The sequence below is a fragment of the Cornus florida genome, unplaced genomic scaffold (assembly GCF_030987335.1).
Source record: "Cornus florida cultivar Cherokee Brave unplaced genomic scaffold, ASM3098733v1 CherokeeBrave_3.0.0_Hap2_Chr10, whole genome shotgun sequence".
Taxonomy (NCBI): domain Eukaryota; kingdom Viridiplantae; phylum Streptophyta; class Magnoliopsida; order Cornales; family Cornaceae; genus Cornus; species Cornus florida.
Window position 1 is genome coordinate 14,252,007 of NW_026775580.1, and position 8,328 is coordinate 14,260,334.

The 8,328-nt window shown below is 35.3% G+C and overlaps 1 pseudogene; it reads right to left on the bottom strand.

Annotated features, from left to right (window-relative positions):
* Nucleotides 1–7,991: 7,991 nt before the first annotated feature.
* Nucleotides 7,992–8,089, bottom strand: LOC132280490 (small nucleolar RNA R71; annotated as a pseudogene).
* Nucleotides 8,090–8,328: the final 239 nt, after the last annotated feature.

An 8,328-nucleotide genomic window follows, 5' to 3' on the forward strand; every position in this document is an offset into this window, starting at 1 on the left:
GCAATATGAAGAGGGCATGAAAGCCCAAAAGATTTTTTAACCAAAAACCATCTAGCATACTTGAATCAAATCCAATAATTTCCTTTGGAAGTGATTTGTTGGGTGGGGTTTAAAGTTCATTTCACCCGACTGAGAGGAGGATAGAGTCACGGGTGATCAAGTCCGAGCACAGATCCGAGTGATACCAAACAATTAAGTATATAAACAAGCATAGAGTACAAGAAGGATAAAGAATAAATAAATAAAAGGAAAGAAAAAAAATAGTAATAATAATAATTATAACTCCTTAAAAGACTTATTAAATAATCCTCCAAATGACAATATCCAAAAAATATCTGATATCATTACAACTCAGGAATCCATTATGTGGACCCCTAACCATAAACAACTGAAATTAAATACTGAAATAAAAATGAAATCCAAACTAAAACATACGGTAGACTTCTATGTTAGATCGGAAGAGTGATGATAGACTGTCTCTGCTCAACACAAACAACCTCTAAGACTGGAACTGTTGAACACCTGAAAAAATAATAGTGGGTTAGGCCTACGAACAAGTTCTAATCCACTACATCCCAAACAGAGATCCGATACACATATACATCCTAGTCAATCCAATAGTAACTAGTATTCTTTATATATATATAAATACACACTAAAGGAACCTCACTAGACTATAGGGTTGCCTCAACCTGAATAACAGGCATCACACAAAACGCACATATAGTGGGTATGAATACCTAGACCTACCAGGGCACACAACTACACTATATCTAGCTATACATCCCTGGTGATATACGCGCCCTAACCACTAATCCAGAGACTCAAGCTCATATCATGACACCATAATTATATATATATAATCCATCATATCCAACTATAATTAATCCTCTATAAGTCATTCAACTTATTCCGTTGACCTGACTTGAATATAAGTAGGACTTAAGATTTTAGTTAATCCATTCCCTTATACAAAATAGGTAGGACTTAACTAATAAGTTAATCCATCCCTAGAATGCCACCATCCCATACTGGTGCATTTCATCACACAATCCACAATTGATGAAAATAAATATAATATCACATCAATTAAATCCAAAGATGAGCATAATATAAATCAGTCATGTATATGATCATAATATACTACAACTACATGATTAAATCATATATACACCACATTAAATTGCTAAATTAAATCTAAGCAATTATACTCTCCATTAACAACATGCAACTCCATTTAAAATTTCATATTGTTTAATATCTTAGCATAATAATTATAATCGTGCATTCCATAACCTCCATGAATTTATTTTAACAATTTAAAATAATTAAAATAAATTCAAACAACTATTAACATGAATAGTATAAATAACATTAAGAATTCCCAAATCCTACGACATATCGGTTGACTGAACCCGTCCTTCGATCGGCCAAAACGGCACTGCACATCGTCTTCTTCTACGGGTTCTTCTTCAAACCTCCATTGTTGGAGATTCAAAGTTCTAATTCCTTTCCCAAAATGTCCCAATACCCAATATACATCATATGAACATATTTTAAATAATCCAGAACACAAATCATACATCAATTTATCAAATTATAAAAGAATATACAAACCCATTACATACATATTTACATTATAACTTCAGACTTTAAACATGTAAAAAGTTTGTTTTAATCCAATTAATTCTCCTGGAATTGATCTAAGTCTGTATAGAACACAAGTCAAAGAGGAAGAGAAGAAATAGAACTTGTCTTTGGATTTTTAGATTTAATCCCCCAAATCTCCTCCTTCCTTTCTTTTTTCTCAAACCTCTCTATTTTCCTACCTCCCTTAGTGTCTGCGTGAATAGGGTTTTCAATCACAGACATAGAACTTATATAAATATACTAATATCTTATAATCATTTTCCCTTCCTAATTCTAATTACTTTAAATTAAATACGTAATTTAGTTTAAATAATATTATATTATATAAATATAGAATTAAATACGTATATGAATCAACCGACTAATAGTATTTAATTAAATTAAATACTCCTAATAATCATACAATTAAAACAACCATTAAACCCTTAATTATTAAAGCATTTAAACATACAATTAAAACAACTATTAAACACTTAAATAATATAACTTTTAAACATATAACTTAAAACACTTAATTAATAATAACATATAAACATATAACTTATAAACCATAAAATTAATAAATCAGTTAATTCAAATAAAAATAATACAACAATTAAACATTTAATTAATACAACATTTAAAATATACCATTAATACAACAATTAAACATCTAATTAATATAACAACTATTAAACACTTAAATAATATAACTTTTAAACATATAACTTAAAACACTTAATTAATAATAACATTTAAACATATAACTTATTAACCTTAAAATTAATATAACAGTTAATTCAAATAAAAATAATACAACAATTAAACATTTAATTAATACAACATTTAAAACATACCATTAATACAACAATTAAACGTCTAATTAATAAAACAATTAATTCAAATAAAAAATATTTACAAATGGCCACGAAATCAAAATAATCAAGTAATTCAATTAAAATGCGATAAAATAATTAAGTAAATACCGAGACTATCCTTTTAAAATTAGGGGTATTACATTCTCCCCCCTAACAAAAGGAATTCCGTCCTCGGAATTCGCCCTTACCTTCTTCCATTATTTTCTGGGAAGTATGAGCAAATGACATCCTCTCGTTCCCACGTGGACTCAGCCTTATTGTGGTGACTCCACTGGACACGTACTAACGGTATGAGCTTGTTGCAAAGAATTTGGTTCCGACGGTCTACAATACGATATGGTGGCTCCACATATGCTGCATCCGGCTGCAACTCAATCTCACCAACATCTATATGCTGATAACGATCCTCACCACGCAAAAATTTCCATAACATGGAAACATGAAACACATTATGGACATGATCTAAATTATCCGGAAGTGCTAAGCGATAAGCTACCGCTCCAATTCGATCGGTAATTATGAAAGGACTAACAAAACGTGGTGACAACTTTCCTTTCTTCCCAAAGTGCATTACTCCTTTCATAGGAGACACTTTGAGTAAAACTTGATCTCCCAACTGAAATTCTAAAGCATGAGTACGACGATCTGCATAACTCTTCTGCCTACTCTGGGCAATGCGCATGTGATCCCTAATAAGAGCAATCTTTTCCGAGGTATCCCTAATGAATTCAGGACCTAAAAGTCGACTCTCTCCAACCTCTATCCAACAAACAGGAGATTGACACGGTCGGCCATATAACGCTTCAAACGGTGCCATACTAATAGTCTTCTAAAAACTATTGTTATACGAAAACTCTACAAGTGCAAATAGTCCTCCCAATAACCCTTAAAGTCAAAGATACAAGAACAAAGCATATCCTCCACGATCTGATTAACCCTCTTGGTCTGTCCATCTGTCTAAGGATGATAAGCAGTGCTAAGATGCAACTTTGTACCCAAAGCCAGCTGAAAACTCTTCCAAAACCCTAACACAAAGCTTGAATCCCTGTCCGATATAATAGATAACGGAATGCCATATAACTTCACAATCTCTATAATGTAAAGTCTCGCCAGCTGTTCTGAAGTAAAATTAGTGCGAATAGGTAAGAAATGAGTTGATTTAGTCAACCTATCAACGATGACCTAGATGGAATTGTGATCCTTAAACGAATTAGGCAATCCCCCCACAAAATCTATAGAAATGCTCTCCCACTTCCGCTCCGGTATAGGTAGTGGTTGTAAAGAACCCAGTAGTCTCTGGTGATCAATCTTAACCATCTGGCAAGTAATACACTTAGAGACAAATATAGCAATGTCCTTCTTCATACCTGCCCACCAAAACTGTTGTTTCATATCTTGGTACATTTTGTCTCCTCCTGGATGAACAGAAAACTCAGAACGGTGAGTCTCAGTCATCACATCATTCCTTAACTCATCAGCAGAAGGTACTACTAACCGCCCCTTGTAGCTCAAGCCTCCATCAGTCCCAACATGATAGAATGGAACATCCCTAGAAGCTATCTCTGTAACTTTGTCAATGCATTACTGATCCGTGAGTTGTGCCTTCAAAACCTTGTGAATGATAGAAGGTGTAACTACTATGCACGCCATAAAAGCATCAGATAACTCATCAACTATTTTCAAAGCATTCCACTCAGTGGCGAATAAAGCAGAAAGACTTGTATAGGGTCGGTGACTGAGTGCATCAACCACTACATTCACTTTCCTAGATAGTACTGTATAGAGAAATGATAGTCTTTCACAAACTCTAACCATCGGCATTGTCTCATATTCAGCTCCCGCAGAGTGAACAAATACTACAGACTCTTATGATCACTAAATAGCCTGAAAGACTTTCCTAACAGATAATGCCTCCAAATACGTAAGGCAAAGACCACAGCTGCCAGCTCCAAATCCTGCGTTAGATAATTAAGCTCATGAGGCTTAAGCTTACGAGATCCATATGAAATTGGTCGTTCCTCTTGCATCAAAACACACCAAAGACCCTGTAAAGAAGCATCTGTGTAAACCAAATATTCTATCCTGCTTTGTGCAGTAGACAGAACCGGTGCAGAACTCAACTTGCGCTTTAGCTCTTCAAAAGCTTTTTGACAGTGCTCATCCTATACGAACCGTACACCCTTCTTAGTCAAATGAGTAAGTGGTCCCGTTATCTTTGAGAACCCTTGAATGAACCTACGATAGTATCTTACCAATCTGAGAAAACTCCGAATCTCCGTAGGTGAAGTGGGTTGTCCCCACTCTACCACTGCTAAAACCTTGGCTGGATCTATTGCTATATGATGAGTGCTGAAAAGTGCGTATTTAAACCCCTTAAGATTAGGCATTCTAGTACCTTTATCTATCTTACTTTACCGTTTTAGATTAATTTCGTGTTATTTTCATTTTCAGGCACTTATCCTGAAAATAAGCTAACGCAGCCAAATAAGAGCAGAAATGAAGCAATTCTAGGATGAATCAAAGAAAGGAGCCAAGTGGAAGCAAAAGATGGCATTCAACATCTTCGATCGATCTCCAATAAAAGTTCAATCGATCCAACATGATCGATCTCAGCAATTCAAGATGGATCTGAGCCATGATGACATTTTCAAAGATCTCAAAAGTTCGATCGATCCAACATCATTCTTCGATCGATCAAACTACCTTATCCTTATCAAATGATTGATCTTATCTAGTTGTACCACCCTACCAACCACTTTTATCCTTTTCCCAAAAATATCTTCGAAATATCTCAGATTTGTTTTTATCCAAAAAGGCACCACTATTGAGGATCGATCCAACTTCAATTCGATAGATCTCAGCTATGTTCGATCGATTTAAGTCCAAGGTTCGATTGATCGAACTTCCTCCAGTGCGAAAAAGTTAAATTTCCAACTCATTGAAAGCTATCCTTATCCAATCATTGGGTTATATTTTGTGCACGACCCCAGCTCATTTTGTGTGTCACTTGACCTACCTATATATAGAATATGATACACTTTTTGAGGAGAATTCTTAGGATCCATCTATCACAATAGAGGTTATTCTTAGGGAGGAAGAAAGGAGGAGAAGGCTAGAGACACAAGCTTGGGAGCTCTTCATCAACTAAGGAGTAGATTTCTTCCATGAAGTTTGCCCTTGAGGGTTGGAGAAGCATTACCATGAGTGGCTAGACATCCTCTCGGGGCTAAAATTAGCCCTAAGCATGCTTTCTACATCTTAATTTTGTGTATTATTGAGAGATTAGTGTTGTAATACATGTTTTGGCACTTTTATATATATAGATCTTGTTTATTCAATGATTTATGTGGTTTAATGCTTCCAATTGATCATTTCATTCTATCCATATGTCTATGTATACTAGAATAGATGTTCATGTGTTTGTCTCTATTTCTTATGTTATTGATGCATGTCTATGTGTATTAATGCCATAGATCTAGAGATTGTCGAAACATAGTGCTTAATGGAATGCTCTTGTAATTTTCTTGATGGTTCATGCTCATTTCATGATGAATTGTGCCTCTCCCTTAACTTAATTAGTTTAATTTCATGTCATTAGCTTAATTGTAGTGTAGTGGTAGTATAGTTGTTAGATGGGAGGACAACCTATGCTTGTTGTTTGATGTTCCATACTTTTGAATGCAAGTAGCATATGTCTCTAACCTTGTGGTGTATTTGGCTTGTGAGCTTAATGAAAGGATTAATGACTTGCTAGATATATTGTGCTTTCCACATGCTACTTAGATAATATATACTTAATTGTTAGATATATTGTGTTTTTCACGTGTTGCTTAGACAATATATACTTAATTGGTCATCTTTGCTAATTGAATCAACCAAACACACACACACATCAATATTGCAACACACATTTCCCTCATTAGTCACTTGTCAAGGGTGTAGAAAAGTATTGTTTGGTGGTGACCTCTAAACCCCAAGATCTCTCTCTCTCTTACTTACTCTTTATTGCATTCAATTATTTAGTTTAATTTGCTCACTAGTTTAATCAACCAACCAACTATTTGTTTGATCACTCGACCTACTAACCCTAATTGTGATTCCACAACCAAATTCGACTCCAATCCCTTGGGACGATCCATACTCACGCTGACTATATTTTTAGTGAAGGTAGTAGTGGCTTTTATAAATGTAAAACTTGACCCTCGCCTTAATGCACACTCTTAAGCTTATGGTGTAGCGACCGTGACCACCAAGTTTTTGGCATCGTTGCCGGGGGATTAGGCAACGTCGTATTTGTGGAATCAATTAGGAATTAGTACTCTTTTGATCGTGTCTTTACTTTCTTTTCAATTTTTGTTACTTATTGTATTTGTTCTTTTTGACAAGGTGTATTGAGCTAGGAGGCAAGCAAAGGAGCCACCAAGCAAAGCAAAGCTAAGCAAAGAAGGAAAAAGGCTAAAAATTAAAAAAATTGCTAACCTAAGCTAAATTTGGAGTTGAAGTGCTAAAGGACCTTTGTGGGACTTTCTTTACTCAATCCCTTAGTTAAATCGTAGGCTCGCGTAGAGGCTTGTTTTTAAATTCTTAGATAAATTGTGAGCCTGCATGGAGGCATTCTTAATTGTTCTTTGCATCATTGTTGTTAAAGCATAGGAGTATGGGTTAAGTGTTTGTGGAAGAAATTTCATTGAATTGTTGTGAAGTCGAAGTGCTTGTTCATTCATTGTGTTTATGTGTTTTTCATTGTGCATGCATGGTCGTAGATCACCAAGACCAACTCTTGTCCCTCTTGATTTGCATCTTGAATCTGTAGTTAGAAATCCTAGGGGAAGAGGAAGTTCTAGTTCTGCCCAATCCATTACATCAATGGAAGGCCATAATGAAGAGCATGTAGAGGACCTTGGTCACGTAGACCAACAAGGTATCCTCCATCCAAATGTACATCATGAGAACATTCAAGTACCATTAGACATGCCTAGGCCATTCATTCACCAACCACAACAACAAAGCCAAGTTCCATTTGGAATTCCAAGGCCAATATATGCTCCACAACCTCCCATCATTTAAGGAAATCAAAATCAAGGTGCCCATGTTACACCTCAAATTGTTAATCCTCCATTTGCTTTAAGAGATCACTATATGCCTAATGAATATAAAGCACCCACATGCATTCAATTGCCACCATTTAGAGCACATCACTATGAAATTAAGCCATAAACTATTCAAATGCTTCCAAACCATCATGAACTTCCAAGTGAAGAACCTTACAAGCATTTGGATGAGTTTTTAGAAGTATGTTCCACCGTAAAATATACGAACATGCCGAAAGAGATCTTAAGACTCAAACTTTTTCCATTCACCTTAAAGGACATGGCAAAGTATTGGTTTAACAATCTTAGGCCTTTTTTAATCACTTCTTGGCCAGAAATGCAATAAGAGTCCTTGAAGAAGTACTATCCGGTTTCTAAGACCAATGCCATGAGAACTTTCATTAGAGAATTCACATATGGGGATAGAGAAACATTTCATGAAGCATGGGAACGCTTTAATGAATTTCTTAGGAAGTGTCCACATCATGACATGCCCAAATGGCAATTAGTTCAATATTTCTTTGAGAGCTTATTGGACAGTTATAAGGGCATGGTTAATGCTTCCATGGGTGGCTCTTACATTGATAGGCATGAGGATGACGTGTGGCGTCTTTATGAGAGCATGAATGAAAATTCTTTGCATAGAACATTATCATCGAAGAATGGAAGAAATTCACAAGGTAGGAAGAGTGTTGGCTTACATCAAGTCGACCATTCAAATGAAATAGCCG